The sequence below is a fragment of the Stegodyphus dumicola genome, chromosome 10 (assembly GCF_044657685.1).
Source record: "Stegodyphus dumicola isolate Sdum_Otavi_A_Nest chromosome 10, ASM4465768v1".
In the NCBI taxonomy this organism is placed as follows: Eukaryota; Metazoa; Arthropoda; class Arachnida; order Araneae; family Eresidae; genus Stegodyphus; species Stegodyphus dumicola.
The window spans coordinates 143,199,797-143,217,111 of record NC_140777.1 but is presented as its reverse complement, the minus strand read 5'-3'; the positions used below and the strand labels follow the sequence as shown (position 1 = coordinate 143,217,111).

At 34.0% G+C, this 17,315-nt stretch overlaps 1 protein-coding gene, 1 long non-coding RNA gene and 1 other non-coding gene across 7 annotated transcripts in view; 1 reads left to right on the top strand and 2 right to left on the bottom strand.

Annotated features, from left to right (window-relative positions):
* Positions 1 to 17,315, top strand: part of LOC118199053 (uncharacterized) — a 225,354-nt gene that overhangs the window by 64,920 nt on the left and 143,119 nt on the right. The gene's annotated exons all lie outside the window — the stretch shown is intronic.
* LOC118199091 (uncharacterized) overlaps positions 1 to 17,315 on the bottom strand; it is a 67,063-nt gene that overhangs the window by 44,030 nt on the left and 5,718 nt on the right. The window lies entirely within an intron of this gene.
* Positions 11,683 to 11,754, bottom strand: TRNAI-GAU (transfer RNA isoleucine (anticodon GAU)). The gene has a single exon. It is a non-coding gene; the product is annotated as a tRNA-Ile (tRNA).

Below are 17,315 nucleotides of genomic sequence, written 5' to 3'. Positions count from 1 at the left end.
ATGTGACCTAAGACGACCATCTCTACAGAAATCATCTCTAAAACGACCATTTCCATGAAAACCAAAATCATCTGGAACCATGGGTTATCGAATTAGATAAAATTTGTTAAATATGCTTCAAACAAAATACCATTAAAATACTTGCTTTGAATTTAATTTTCTATTTCATTAAATACGTTAGTGCAAACATATCTAAAAAAATTCCATACATAACATTAAACAAACATTTTATTTCTTTCGAAATGAATTCCAACGAGTGCGCTTTGTGTTAGTAACAAACGGTAAGAAAGAAAAAACAAACCTTCCGTAAGACTCTCGCAAGCGGAACTGAGACGAAAGCAGCAACTCGAGCGTATCTTACGTTTATGAAAACTCTAAAGTTAGCGTCAGCGTTTGGCAACAGATCACAAAAAGGAAACCGCTTTCAGACTACCAGCTCCTATGTATTGAGTTTCTTTGTGCTGTCACGAGACGTACTTCATTATTCTTTGAAACGTAAAGCCACTGAAAACTTCTTTTTTGCCTTAAATCATGTAATTGTTCTTTACACCTGGATAGATGGATCTTCAGAAGACAGCTTTAGCGAAAAAAGTGCTGATGAAACGCGGAAAGAACGAAGCATCTTAACATTAGAATAGAGACGGTCATGTTATAAACTTGCGCATTGGGAGAGTTGCCACATAGTGAGAGCTTAATTGTATTTAGATAACATATGTTGGTAAAAGTCAAACGGAAGGAGAAAGCTTATGAACTTTACCATTTACACATTTTCTCTTTTAATTCATGTTGTATAGATTAAGCGAAAGTTTCGAAAACGTCAAAAATTCATAGCATTAAAGAAGCAATACTGTTCTTTCTACTTCGAGTACAAAAATAAAATTTAATGAAACTTTTTTAAGATGACCACCCACACTCACGGCTCCAGGTAATTTTGGATTACTATGAAAGTGGTTGGCTTAATGAAGTCGTGTTCATTGTGAGTGTTTACTTAGTGTTCGAAAATTATTGATCACTTTCAGGGGTAGATCGCATCTGAACGAGTAGACATTGCAACAGGATTCACTGTATGTTGAACTTATGGGTTTATAATGAATTCTGCTAATTTTATCTCTGGAAACGTCTGTGGTTCCAGATTGTTTTGATTTTGGTCTTCTATGAAAGACATTGCTTTAGAAAAGTGATTCCAGTACCGATGATGTTGTATAGCACTGATTTGTAGAAATGCTGGCCATTTTCAGAGGTGGACATGCATATGAAGTGGTCAAAACGTAACCGTTATTACGTAACATTTCAACACACTTTCCAAATAATTTAAAATGGCTCGCGATTCCAGATGATTTTGGTATTCTCTGGAGGTGGTCATTTTAGAAAGGCAATGGCCTATACCTTTGTTTACTTTTGTTCTTAAAACTATTGCTGATTTTCAGAAGTGGTCATCATAGTAAGGTGATCACGAGAAGAAATTTTGTTACATTTTTATTTTATTCTTCAATAACTTAGACATAAGTGCTTTTATAATACATAGTTTTCAGGATTTATGTTTTTTTTATTATAATAATAAACAGTTTTTATTTTACTTTTGATACAAGTGATTTTTTTCTTTTCAAGTGTACACTGCTATAACTGTGCGTACAGAAGTTGCCTTCTTTTTATATAAATAAATGATTAACATATATGTATCTATACAGAAACAAATGTAATATGATTTTAAAGAAGATTCGTGATTGAACGAATCAGATCTTTTGAACATGGTTTCACTAGCCACAATGCGTTTTTTTCCTTAGGCATCTTGAAATACAGCATTTTAATTAAGTGCAAAGTAAAACTGTTCTAAGAAACATTTAAGATAATTACCTACAGAAGAAGAATCACTCGCAAAAATACCCAACGAACCACAACGGAACTAACAACATCAAACTAACCACAACACACAAGAACATCAGCACGTAACAGATATAATTAAATGAACAGTATATAAAAAAGACATCGCTTCAGCAAACAATAAACAGAGCATGAATTGTGAACGCTGCGCTAGATTTATAAAATTTGCAGAATTCTAAAATGTTACATCAGTTACAAAATCCTTTGTTGTCAAGCTTTCTCCGCCAGCAAACCGAGTATAAATATCGTCGATTATTTAAATTAATTGGTAATATTAGGAATTTGGATATAACGGAACATGTACATTTGTACTGGCCTAGTGGATGAAACTGCTTAATACTGATTGGTAGTTAGTTCTAAGCGCATTTGAATCTCTAGGAACAAACTGAGTGCAAGTTTTTCTTTTCTTTTTCTTTTTTACTTAGTTTTTTTCATGAATTACGTAAATACAGGTTTCCACGAAGGCACTCCTCCCTTGACAAATAAGCCTCACGTGATTTTCCATGTTCAAACAAAGTTGATATTTGAAAAAGATGTTGTTTTTGCGTTAATTATGGTATGTAAGACTATGACCACATTTTATTATCACTGCTCAAAATTTCAAATGCAATGTATACTGCCTTCATAATCTTTGTTAAAGTAATACTTTTAAAAATATAAATAAATATCAATATTTTATGGAATATATATATGTATATGTTATATTTTAATGCGTAGTCGTGATGGCAGAGTGACAAGACGGGAAGAAGATGTTGATACCATACCAAGTTCAGCTAATTACCATCTTTATTTCTAGGCACATCAGAATAATTCTTCGTAGACAATATAATTTTTGATAATAAACAATTACGATAATTTCTTATATAAACAGATTATCAGGGATACGACGTCATTTTAGGCAAGTGGGATTAGAAGCGGGGATATTTTAGCAGTGGCGGAAGCTAGGAAAAGAATGACGTAATTTCTTGCGAGCGGTATTTATACCGAAGTATATGCAATTGTAGAGACAAGTTATGATTGGTTAATTTTAGGTTCTTATGTAACATTGAAGGATCTCGAATTGGGAGAACAGGTGAATTTAGGGGGCGAGCACAAAATCGAGAATAGTTAATTTTGAGGTCGCCAGTTATTCTTAATATTATATATATATATGTGTGTGTATGTGTAAGATAAAAAATATGTTAATTAAAATTATTATCTAAACTAATCGTAAAACTTTAATTCTCCCCTTCGTTTCTAAAAATCGTAATAATTTCTCTGAATTGCGTCATATCTAGATCATTCCTTTTTGCATGGCTTGAGCAGCGCTGATGACGTAATAATTGGAAACTGAAACTTTTTAACTCAGACCAAAACTTTTCTCTTCGTGTGTTTCCATATAGGGGAACTACGCACTTCTGCTTCGCTCTCTACCCTGCTAGGTATATAAGTTCGCAGTCTTGCTTGCTGTTACAATAATATCAAAAATGTAAATGTTCTGCAAAAAAACATGACTAAAGTGCGAAGTGATTGTGGCCACAAACATCAACTGGAAAATAAAAATGGAATTAAAACTGCCTCGAATGCCAAGTTCCCTTAGATATTACCAAATCAACATATAAGCATACTACGCAATCAGAATTCTTCCGCTTCAATATGGATCTACGTACGCTTTTCTTTTAAGTTTCTATTCTTATTCTATCGATATATTTATCTCTATAGCTACATTTTTACAATTATGAAGAATGCTTTCAGAAATATTTAATTCATATAGCGTAAAGAAAGTTATAAAACTCTACTAAACGCGAAGTTTTATAGACATTTATAAGTTTTGATTGCAAGGCTTTATCGTTTCTTAAAAAGCATTAAATTTCATGTTGATAATATACTTGTGTTTATTTAAAAAAAACTTATAATTAATTAAATTCAAAATGCAGTTACTTATAGATACAATTCTTAAACTTCGTCTATTCTTCTTGCTCACCACATACGTGCGTTAATTACTTACTGTGAAACTAGATTATTGTCTACTTTCACGCCTCTCATCATTAATTTACATCTCTTTGTTGCCCTACGTTGGCAACACGCTTTCGAATTGTTGTCGATGGAGTTCAGTCGCCAGAATGTATCTGACTTATAACTGATTTAATACTTATTTTTTACTTAATTATGTTGCCGGATTTTTATTAGATGTTTATATACGGATATTTAATTATTATGTATTTACAAGTTGGTTTGTATAAACTGAGAGTAGTTTAACCCTTTGACGCGCGGTGGTCGCGCCCTGAAACCACCAATTTTCGAATTTTTTTCTCCTCTTTCTTCGGAAATTTATGAGTGAAAATAAATTTATTACTGATCTTTGATCTCTAAATAACACAAAATGACTACATAATCATACATGTTTTAGGTCTTAGTACTTCAAATCGGATGCCTTTTAAAATTCGTTTTCAATGACACAAAATAACTTACTTTTATTAATATAAACAACTTTAAATTTCAAAATTTATTCATCGCACATCATGATTTCTATCATAAACAATAAAAAATAGCAATAATTAAACTGCATATGTAAAAAAAAACCCTCTATATGTATGGCATTTGCTTTGTGGTTTCAGGTCGCGACCACTGCCCCACTAGAACATTGTGTCACAATGCTCTAGAGGCTTGGTGGTCGCGCCTTGAAACCACTGCTCTTTACAATGGCGTTTGCTTGCTTCTCAAATAGGAATGTTTATTTTTACCCGGATATAGATAAGGGGTTTTGAAATCACAGAGTTATTTTATTACTAAACAATATACGCACCTGCCCAGTAAAAAGATCTTTCTTTTCCAGAGACTTTTCTCTGACCTCAACACACTTGCTCCCAAAGCTAGTATTGTGGTTTTATAAATTATTTCCTGTGGTTTAAATTTAATGTAAATATACTTTGCTATAATTAAAAATAGAAATCGCGTAAAGTTTTATTTAAATTAAAAATATTTTCTGAATATTTTGAGACGGAATACGAATAAAATAAGTATGAATGGGAAACGAATGATCCGTACCAAAGCCAAAACGACCAAGCCCTCCCCCTCATTAACATAAAAAAACCGCAAATGTCATGTGCCAGATGAAAAGAAACTAAATAACGCTGGACATAAACCGGGGAAATTTAGATCCAATCAGTGTACATTTTGTAGCACAAGGAAGAAACATCATGGAAGATACATGTGCGAAACATGCAATGTGGGTCTATGCATATACTAAAAAAAGACAAAACATGCTTTGAACAGTGTCACAAAAAATATTTGTTTGAAAAAAAAAAAAAAAAACACTGAGTCTTTTTTTGTATCCTGATTTTACTGAGGTTTTTTTTAATCCATGTAACCAAACGTCTTATTATGTAGATACTTATACTTTCACTGCTATAGAAAAATTACATAAATGTTTATTTTTAAATTTTTTCTGACAATTTAGTTTGTAAAATAATGTAAAATATATATATTATGCAATTCTTACATGCATTTGTTTTAAAAAATTCGTAAATTTCGTCATTTATTGGAAACGCACACGAAAAAGGTAAGTTTTTTTTTCTTACTACCTAGGTAAGTTTCAAAGTCCTAGACGCGCGGTGGTTTCACAGTGCGACCACCACCCACAAAACAATGGGCAAGAGTAGATTTTTTTAAATTCATATATTATTTGTCTCTAGGATCATAATATTCAATTTCTAGAGTTTTTAGTTAAAAAAAATTATAAAAATAATATCGCGCGCGTCAAAGGGTTAATTTATTAAAGTTATTTCCAAACGAAATTTTTCATCCATCTTCGACGCTATTTGAGTATCGAATCGTAAACAATTATTGTTAAAGGTATAAGAAGAACATACTAAATTTTATTAAAGGTATGAGAATAACACACTTAATATATATATATATATATATATATATATACATAGAAGAGAGAGAGATCTGAAGAACATCGTTTAGCACGAAACAGAAAAATCGCATACTTTAATATGAGCTGTGATTTCCTCTAAACATTTTGCCACAATGTATTTATTAAAGCTCACGATTCATAACAAATTTTAATTTATATAAATAATCCTATGTAGATAGTAACACTTATTTAAACTGAAGATGAGTTTCATGCTGAAACGACTGGCTTTCTTAAAAATCATCCTAATAGTTTTCCATATCTGTGGTTCGAACTAGGTTAAGAGTAATTGCGTTTTTTATAGCTTCTTCGTTTTACTTTTCACCAGATCAACAAATAATTCCTTCCAGCATGTTAAGTAAAACACATAACTTTGATTTTAAAAGCTATTCTTGACTGCAAAAAATGTTCTTAGCAACAACCAAATAATAATTCTATGACCTTATTTTTATGTCTAAATGGCTTTGATCTTTAATTTTTCAGTTTAAAAAGTATTTAAATCAAGAGCGCTATCGTATTCATATGTTTCTTTTTTTTTCACATTTCAGTCTTTCCGAAAGCGTATTTTTTAAAATTTCTTAAGCGAAGGATATATTTTTATATTTACATTAGAATCAATGGAACGAAAATAAATGTTTTCAAAAAAATGTTCTTTAATAGGATACTAGTTACATTACATTAGCCAAAAGGGTTCGTCTAAAATCTTCCACAAAACAATTCAGAATTTTAAACCTCCTTTTTTTGACATTAATAAATTCATTTTAATTTTCATTATAAATAATAGAACACCTGAAAAAGACAGAGAGAGAAGTAATGTCCTACCTTACCACATTTCTTTTCATTCCAGTCTTGACAGAGTATGAGACCGATTACTATGCCGATTTATTTGTCTCCTCAAACCTTACACAGAAATGAAAAAAAAATAATAATAATATACGTAATATTTGTCTTATTTCATTTCAGTAGGATCTTATGAGTTAGCTGAAGGGTTCCCAACGGGTCCGGTACTGACCACATGGGGTTCAATAAATTTTAAAGGGGCCAGTGAGGATCAAGGAGTAGACTGGTTTCTGACAGTCGAATATGTACACGTAAATAATACCGTTGATTTAATTTTTTTTTAATTAAAAAAAATTACATAAAAAGAGAAAATCTGAAATGTTTCAGGTTTTAAATTACTTCCAAAGGGGAGTTTTTTAAACATTTTGTGTGTTACATTTATTTATTAAATATCATGTTTTTCGTACTTAAACCATAACATTCAGTTCAACAGCAATATCGCAAAATAATTTTAAAATGAGCATATCATTAGAATTTCCGATACGCAGTCTCACGCGCTGAAGATAAAAAAATGTTTTTTTTTTTTTTTTTTTTCCTCCGTAGAATTGCGATTGCTCGCTTTTAAATCGTTGCGTTTGTTACTCAACAATTCGTTAAAGGTTTACAAAATAATAAAAAATATAAATCGATAATAAATTTAATTCCAAATTTCAAATCTGGTTTTCCAGATGCCCATATTCTCAGTAGGATTACGTCATTCAAAATTCGATGGCTCCAGGTACCGCTGTTTTATCACAATGCGAGAAACATACATACATTTATGCAGAGTCTTCATTATTTAATTTCTTTAAATATGATACAGGGCGATAATATTTGATGGCAACAGTTTGAAAAGTGAAACGGACATTCAGAGTGATTCGACGCAAAATCGCAAAACGAAAACAATACTCCCGCAGGTACAAAGCCCCTTTGGATTAATAATAGAACGTTCCTTAATTACATATTTATAGAATTTAACTAATCTTATACTAATAATATAAGCATAAATATATAAATATTTACTGTAACAGCATAATAACAAGTAAATAAGCGGTTATTGGTGGACTGTCTATTTTAATCTAAAAAGTTTATTTTTAATCCGTTTATAATGTTTTTGGAAATTATTAGACCCATACTTTATCACTAGCCTTAATACTCGGAGACCTTATATCATCATTTACAGGGAATTTTTATCTTTAAGTTCTTCAGAAATTTTATTACATATGTGCTCGGATTTGTTTCAGAAAGTCACTGATAAATATTTTTATCATCTTCTTCTATCCGAAGAAGGGAAACCTATATTTGATGGCCCTAGAAACCAACAATTAAAAATCTGCGCCAGTTAAACAAAAGGTTATTTTTATTGCCTAATTTTAAGTGGTTGACTAATATAAAAATTAAGGAATTTAGTAACTCAATCACTTGATAACATTTTTCAGTCATCTAATATTTTTTAAATTTATTCTGACTTTATTTTTAGAACTTACTTCGGTGTGGAAAATATATTCTATGACATTTTTATAACAATAACTAAACTGTTAATCATAATAAGCGACGTACAAACGGAAGGGATTCTGCTAATCCGTCAACAGTATCCGTGTCTTAATACACCGTGATCATATTAGGCCGCGTCTGCTGTACTAATGCGTCAACTACTCCGCTGACCAGCAGCCGAGTGAAGCCGCGAAAAAACGACCGATCGCCCGATGCTATATCCTCAACGAGTACCTAGGTTAGCAGTATTTCGTTTTCGCTTGTTTTTTCCATGCGTAATGAAAATAGATGTCGATCGTACATGTAAGGTATATCAGAAAAGACAGTGCTGTAAATATTTATGTTTGTTGGATTTTATTTCAGTTTTTGTATACTTCTGTAATGTTCTGTATTTTAGTTTATTGGTATAGTTGGAGCCATGAGTTCCAGTTAACTCAATAGTTCAGTTCTAAGTCGTGTGACTAAGATTCCTTTTTGTTCATCTAGTTAGATGTTGAAGATATCTTTACCAATAACAATACATACATTGTACAATATATACTTATATACAAATATATATGCATTAAAACTCACATATGAATCAGTTTTCCTTGGAAGGTTCTTCACGAACTCATCCTTCCTCTTTCACAAATAGTTTTCTTACGCTTAGTTTTTAATTGAAGTTTTTAGTATCTATTAGGTTTACTTCGGAGCAGGAAACATGAGAAGTCATATATGTCCTCGTCGAGATTAGAAATCCGGCGTTCTCCAATAGCAGACAGAACTGAATACAATTACACCACTAAGGCAAGCTGGAAGGAAAGAGAAATTCCTTACATTCTCTTTCCCTACCCCGTTTTAAAGGGTAATCTTCGGACCTTCCGACTGCTAGCCGAACCTGCTTCTAATTACACCACAAAGACACGCGACAAATAAGGGAAAATTCATTACATGTTCAGTTCATTCTCGATAGAATGATAAAATTACTAAACAATGGTAGTTCCACTGGGTTCAAATCCGGCTGAACAGGCGGCCGCACGGGAATGCATAGAATTTTCCACATGTGTAACGCGAATGTGACACATCTTTTCTTAAATCGTCCTCTACATCCACCCTCCCTTTAAAGAGATAATGTGCTTTGCTATAGTCTAAACAATCCAATCCAACTCAATTCAAGAGATGTCAAAAAGTATGGCAATGTTTGGGAAGAACAAATTCTCTCTTCTACAATTCACTCTGTTTAAAAATTTCGAAAATTCCAACAATTTATCTTGACGTTGCCATCTTTCACACTAACATACATAAACTATCAAGAATGCTTGCTATCTTTTCGATTCTGGTTAAGTTCATTTAAATCGAAAAGCGAATAACTTATTTTTACTTTATGTACACACTTTTTCTTTATGTATTTTTACTTTGTGTACCATACATTTCTTGCTTTTGTTAACTATTTGGTACAGTTTTAGGTTTTATGCTTTATTTCGTAGGATTAGCTCAGTTAAATTTTGGATCTCGGTGAGCTCAAAATTTCTTTCAATGCTAATTACTGTTAACTTATGCTATGTGCCATTTTGGTTTTCAAAGGTTCCTTTGTCAAATATTGTAAATTCTGTTTGAATCGTGTAGGAGTCAGGGTGCTCTAAACATTAGCTACTAAAAATCAAAGAAAAGTGTGAAATCAGGCCAAGATACAAAATGTTTGTATACTGGCTATTAAAGAGAATGAGTTGACTACAACGGCTTGAAAAATGCATTAAAAAACCCCAACCAACTGCATCCAAAGTAATTTACCAACAATCTAGATCTCTAGACATCTTCAGGCCTGGCATACATCTCGTGGAAGGAGAACACCGCCTTGTTGATCAATTGCAGTCGTCTTTAGAGACACTTCTTGCTGGTGAAAAATGAGGAAATTTAATTGGGTTAGATGAAGTATGGATTTACTTATCAAGCTGTGACGGAGAAAAAACACTTTTTCAAAAGGCTAGGAAGATATAAAAATTTTGAAAAGTGCTCTCGACAAGAGGAGAAAATTTCTCAACAGTATTTACGATCTAAGCAAACTTGGGATGTAACGGCAAAACTTAAAAAAATACATTCAAAAACAAATTTTAATTTTTAAAAATGTGTTCAAACCAGTGTTCTTTCATGGTGTCCGTGTTTTATACGTTGATAATCAAAGTGTCTGATTTCACAATGAAAATGTCTCTACCGATACATAAGGGTCATTGAACCAGTTTTTAGAATGATAAGTTAGGAAAACCAAAATAAATGTTGTCATAACTATCCGAATTCCTCTCCTGTAGAACTTTTCGTTTTCTGCGTTTCTAGAAAAAAGGTCTTGGGAAGACAGTGCTAGATAGTTTGCGGAGAATAATTTTGTTAAAGTAAATAAAATTTGTCTTTCATTTTTCAAATAAATTTTATACGAGTACATTATAGAGTGGAATTTTAGCTATCGTTAAAAAACAAATAAACAATAAATTTTGAAAAGACTATCCCCACATTTCTAAACAAATTTTGTCGGTCTGTCGGTCTTTATTTCTTCTATACGATATAGGTCCAAATATAGTTATGATTACCATTATTTAATTACATTTTAGGGAATTTAGGAATGATTTGGGGGATGACTCCCATGTATTCATGTCGTATAATAATTATCGCATCCAGCTAGCAATCGAAAACTTTCGGGTTTAATTTCAAAGCGAATACAGTTAATTTTTCAATATTGTCGCTCACAAGCGACATAATGACGCTATATCAGTTGTTCTCAACCTTTTATGCCCCCTGCATCCCATTCACAATTGCTATAAAATCATATCCTCCCTTCCTTTCCAAAACTTTAAAATTACATATTCATGTTTATTTAGATTTAGATTATTTCCTAACATGTTTTTAAATCAAACAATAACATGCATAGGAAATGCTGGCAAATAGCAAAATTTGAGTAAAAGTAGTTTTTACTTCCCTTTATTGTAAAAAATTGTAATCGCGAAAAATTTCGGGCATCATATTTCAAAGAAAATATCCATTTCAATCGCTCTCGAAACCATTTGAATGACGTTTTTGCGTAACACCTGTACGTACGGACAAAATAAAAGACAGCTTTTGCCAAAAAGAATAGTAAATTGGATTTTAAATGGATTCAGAAGAGGTTTTTTTTTTTTTCTTAACATCTGCACGTACGTACATATGTATGTATGTCGCATAACTCAAGAACGAGTAGCCGTTGACATTTTGTATATGGGACTGCTGCTATAGCATGTAATAGTGTACCACTCTTTTTCGTTGCAATAGGCTGCACCAATTATATATATTCTGTTACCTTGTAGAGTCATTAGGTTAACTGGAAGCAGAAAAGATGGCCGGGAATCGAACCACGGACCTCTGGAATACCGGCTCAGCGTGCTACCGTTACACCACGAAGGCACGCTAGGGAAGTGGGAGAAATACCTTATATACTCCCCTTTTTAAAGGGCGACTAGGGTTTTAGGAGACCTAGTCGCCAAATCCTGGGTTCGAAGAATCATCATCCACAACCCTTTTAGTTCGGGCGCCACTTGTAAAGTCATTAGGTTAATTGGAAGCAGAAAAGATGAAAAATATGCAACCGCCTTCGCCGGGAATTGAACCACGGATCTCTGGAATATCGGCCCAGCGTGCTACCGTTACACCACGAAGGCACGCTAGGGAAGTGGGAGTAATACCTTATAACCTGGCTCGGTGAGGTTAGAATTTTTATTCTTATATGTTGATAAACTGCTGCATTTATTACTGTAGAAGTGTTTGGTGCATTTAATTGCGGAAAAGCACACTAGGGCTATCTGCCTAAGAGGAGGGATGCCTTCGTGGAGGACGTTCTAAGGGAAACTGACTCGTATACACGTTACACATGGGGAAAACCACGAAAACGCCCATGCAGCCAGCCCGTTCGCGGAATTCGAACCTCGGACCGAACTACCAGTGTTCAGCGACTTTACCGCTCGGCCGCTGGTGTGCCGATCAACAATTAAAAAATGGCGGGTTAAGCCTAACTAACCGCCATTTGTTTAAATTTGAAACTTACTACAACAGTGAACTAAGTCAGTTTGTACACTTTCAATGTCCTTTTGCTGAGTGGGATCAAAAGTAAACTCTTAGTTTTATGTATCGAAAAATTTGCCTTCCCTGTTCACTAGCCGAATTGTTTGCGTTTGCATATAAACTCTGATTTTAATTTTAGAAATTGTTTTTTTAACTGATTTAACTGTATTTAATGTTTTATGTTTTCCTGTATTTTACAATTTTTAATGAAGACGTGTTGAGATTTTACGTATTTTTACTTTGCCGCGAAGTAAGAACTGAATTAATTGAAAGAGAAATATATCTATAATGAAATTCGAGGAAATAAGTTTATATGAAATGCAGAAAAAAATCTGTATAATTTATTAGGCTATGTAAGAAAGTCATGTGGTGCTCATATTAAATTTTTTATATTCATAAAATAAATTTAAATATATAACAGATAAGTAAAATCGTGATCGCATTCTCTCCCCCTACCTGATTTTATGAAATTCCGCCCTTAGGGAAAGTAGGAAACTCCTGCTCTACACCATCTCATAAATACATAAAAGTTAAATTACTAAATTTCGGTTTTAAATTTGTGAAAGAAAGTGTGAGGAACTAGAGTTAGTTGCTGTAAAAATAAATTATTCTTTCAGTTATTTCTACAGGATTTATTTATATTGAAAGTGTGAAATTATAAATTAGTTCTAAACTTTTAGTAGACGCATAGCGAATTATCGCTGTGTCGGAAGTAACTACAGAGAAATGGAAAGGTTTAAAATAAACCTTTTTATTTAAACACAGAGTTTGAACATAAATGCTAACTTTGTACTAACAGGATCAACCACCATTTGTGGCGACATAACTGAAGTAGCAGTGAAGTTCTAGTTCAAAATGCAGACTAGCAGTCAAGGACTACACAATTAAAATTTAAATCTAAGCTGGCTGAAAAGCTCCAGCCGGAGTAACAATTCAAATAGTGGCAACAATAATGCAAAGCCGAAGGATTAGAGACTTTTCAGAGATGGGAGAACTAAAGTGACGTGGCCTCGAAAAGCAGAAACACACTCTGTCTTAAAATTCAAAAACCTCAGCTTAAGTACTCTCTAAATCATTTACATTTCTAGTGAGGAAACGGAAAGGAGAAGTTATCGTAAGTTATCGTGCAGACAAGTTATAAATGACCCTATAATAGCCTTATATACTTTGTGGTGATTCTTTCATTACATAAAAAGAAATACAAGGAACATTTTGCTGTAGAATGATGTTCTGATAGATGATCACCTTTGAACGTGAGCAATGTTTCTAGAAATAAAAAAAAAAATCTGCTACTGAAGATCACCTCTGTAAGACAACTACCCCCATACAAGATCAGAAACATCGTGATCACCTTAGACAGAGTCCACTGTATTTTGCAAAAAGGAAATTAATTTCGTTCCTTTAAAAGGCATTCCTTTCTAGTTAAATGGACTTTATTTGTTTTGCCACACACACGTAAAAGAACAAACAGTAGCGTATCATTTAATTTCTCGTCTTCACTTCGCTACTCATTAGTGTATAATGCATGCAAAACTAAATGTTTCTGTACCGAAATACGTAATATATAATGTTAAAAACATCATTTATTAATTAAAATAATGCTGAATAGTCATTAATATTATTAGTTAAATATATTTATACTAACGGAAGTATTCGATGCTAGTTACATTAGATTGACAGTAATGTATTATTTTACTCATGACATCATTTAAAAATTTATATAATAGCATAATTGCACGTCATAATATGATGCGTTATTGTAATACATAAAAAATGCCAAAGACACAAAGTAATATTCAATATATGTACCACAACTGACTGCGTAACCATAGAATCATATGGTATGTATACCCATATGACATACGGAACTGCTATTTGGGTCAGCAAAAATAAAAACAAATATATCATTATTTTGAGCAAAATGAATTAGTTTGAGCGATATGGAACCCACATAAGAATTTCGATAGAAAACTAAATTATCTCTCATCAGCAACAATGGCCGCGTACCATTTTTTTGAAAAAAGTGGACGTCGACCTTTTCCACGACCTAGAAAAGAATTGTAAAAAGTTTGGTGACGATAGCTATAGTAGTGACTGAGTTATTAGCGAACAAACAAACACACAAACGTTCTTCTTTCTATACTCGTATATATACACTGGTGTGCAAAAATTAAGGAAGAAGTCGGAAAATTAGCATATCAGCTGAAAGAAGAGGCAGAGCGGACAGAAAGACCAATCAGGAGATTAAGTAAGGTGATGTACGGTAGCACATGAGCAGATATGCAGGTAGACGTAATGGGAGAGTGTCTGAGTAGTATTAAGCATGTTGTCGGTGTAAGATCAGTATTTCTGGCAAAGAGATTGCATGCCGTATAGCAGTTAAAATCACACCGAGTTGCTGCTTCTGCGAGAAATGGCGAATAATCAATCTATTAGACGACATCTGGATGCTTTTTACCCGAGGTCGAATCATTGGGAAGTTGGAGGAAGGCCGCAGTGTGACAAGTGTGGCTGCAGAGTTCGGAATTGCTCACAGCATCGTTTCACGACTTTGGAGACAATTTCAAACTACAGGAACAGCTATCCGGGGGTTTAGTAGAGGTCGTTCACGAGGAAGCACACCCGCAGATGACCGGTATATTGCCTTACAGGCCAAAAACAGGCGGCAGACAGCGGTCTGTTTTTGGCCTAAAAGGCAATATACCGGCATATACAAACAGGCGGCAGACAGCGGGAGAAATCGCTAGACACACGACACAGGCGACTGGACGACCGATATCGCGTTTTACCGTGGCCAGAAGACTGCACGGTGGTGGTATGTTTGCACGACGCCCTGTACGGTGTGTACCTCTAACGCCTGCCCATCGAAGAAGGCGTTCTCTAGGGTGCCGGGAACACCGGAATTGGAGAGGCAATGAATGGGGACGAGTACTCTTTACAGATGAGAGCAGATTCAGTCTGAGTAGCGATTCTCATCGCATACTCATCTGGAAAGAGCGGGGAAGCCGCAATCATCCCTCGAACATCATTGAAAGGGACAGGTATGGAGGTGGCGGTGTTCTCGTTTGGGGAGGCATCATGCTTGGTAGTCGTACAGACCTTCACATCTTCGACGCAGGTTCGGTCAACGGGACCCTTATTGTAACGAGAATCTTCTTCCATATGTGCGTCTTTTTAGAGGCGCTATGGGTCCGCAGTTCCTTTTCATGGACGACAATGCACCATGTCATCGCACAGTAGCTGCCGAACAGCTCTTAGAGAGTGAGGATATTGAACGTATGGATTGGCCGGCACGATCTCCGGATCTCAATTCCATCGAGCATGTATGGGATTTTCTAAGCAGACGCTTGGCAGCTCGTACCTTACCACCAGTAACGATTCCGGAACTTCGATTGGCGCTGCAAGACGAATGGGCAGCAATGCCTCAACAACTCATTGACACCCTCATTCTCAGCATGGGCAGACGCTGTGAAACCTGCCTAACAGTCAGGTGAGATCATATCTCCTATTAAAGACCGGATGTTTCTTGCTGGACACCCATCACAGGGATGTTTCGGCCTTCAATCGCATTGCGTTCCATGCTACTTTTTCAATAAAGCTTCTTTTTATCCCTCTGATTTCTCTTTTAGTAAGTGTTGCTTGCATTACTCATGTCCTTACGTATTGGGTATCTTACGGTATTAAATATGTTGATTTGGAAAGCTTTTGTACAAAGTTTTATTGAAAAAACCGTCTCGTCCTTAATTTTTGCACACCAGTGTAGATAATTGTATTTTAAATTATAAATTAAATATATTTTTAAACACAATACAATCAAGGTTTGATTTATTCAGAAGCGCATCCAACGCTTTTAAATCACTAAACTTGTCAAGCAATGAAGTAAAATTTTGAAATTTGAAAGATAAAAGATTTTTAAGTCATATCGAATGGCAGCATTCTAACAACTGGATACTTTCAACGTCGTGGGAAAATAAATTAGAGATGTTATTTTTACGTAAATGCTAAGCTTCGGGAAAGCTTTGTTAAAAACATTTCAACGTCAAAGTTTGTGTCAGTAACTGAGATCTACATTAAAACCAAATTAATTTATTTCTTTAATTTGTTCATTGCTAATGATTTATGCAATAAACTAGCTTAGACTGCGTTAGAAACTATAATGTTTAAAACCTTAACTGCATAACGTTTAGCATAACATACCTAACCATGAGTTACTATTTATAAATTCATAAATTCCTGAAACAAGTTTGCTGTAGTTTCGTCGCTTCTCGTCAGAAAAAAGAATCTCATTCACAACTGTTGACACACCTGTTGTCCCATGGGGAAACCAAGCTGCAGTTTCTAGAAAAAAATATTAGAGAAAAAGCTAATTTGAGTTTCTTTTTTAGTTTGGCGTGTTTTTTTAACTGCCGTTGGTATCAACTGTGCGATGCTTTTCCCAACTGGGTGACGAGCACAGGCCGCTTGTCTTCCTGCCGTCTCTCCGGGCGTCACGTTTGAAGAACTGTAATTTAATATTTCGCAATGGATATGGATGTGTGAGAGTGCGCTTTTTATGGTCTCGGGACACTATGGCGACGGATCAACTTCCACCGCACCCGAGAGTAAAGTAGTCTTTATTAAAAGGCTAAAAAAACACTTGTTTGGGTTTTCTGCTCTCTCGTTTTTGAAACCCCAATTTATTTTACAGATATATTTCGACTGAATTACGAAGTTTGGTAGAACTGTTTAGTAAATGTCTCGTATGAAGATAGATTCCTGGCTATGTTGCTGTAGGTTTTTTTAATGAATTTGAGGTAAATAAATGAAAATGGTTTACAAAGTTAGACTCAGTTCGGGTTAATCTTCTCAGATTTTAAGAAGTTTCGTCTCGGCTTTTACTGCAATATCAGAGACGTAAATAATCACATACACATGCATATACACAAAAAAGTTCAAATTTATTATTGAACTTCAGCATGAAACGGAGTAAGACCAATTCAGTGACAAAAACGTGAAAATTTATAAATAACCTACCTATTTCCCTAGTAAACCTCTCGGCATAGTTAAAATATTTGTTTGTAGAAACTAAAAGTTATGTTTTATGATCACACAAATAGGTATACAAAAAACTCTTCTTCACAGGATCACTTCATATTTGCACTGTCATTTTCAATACAAGAAA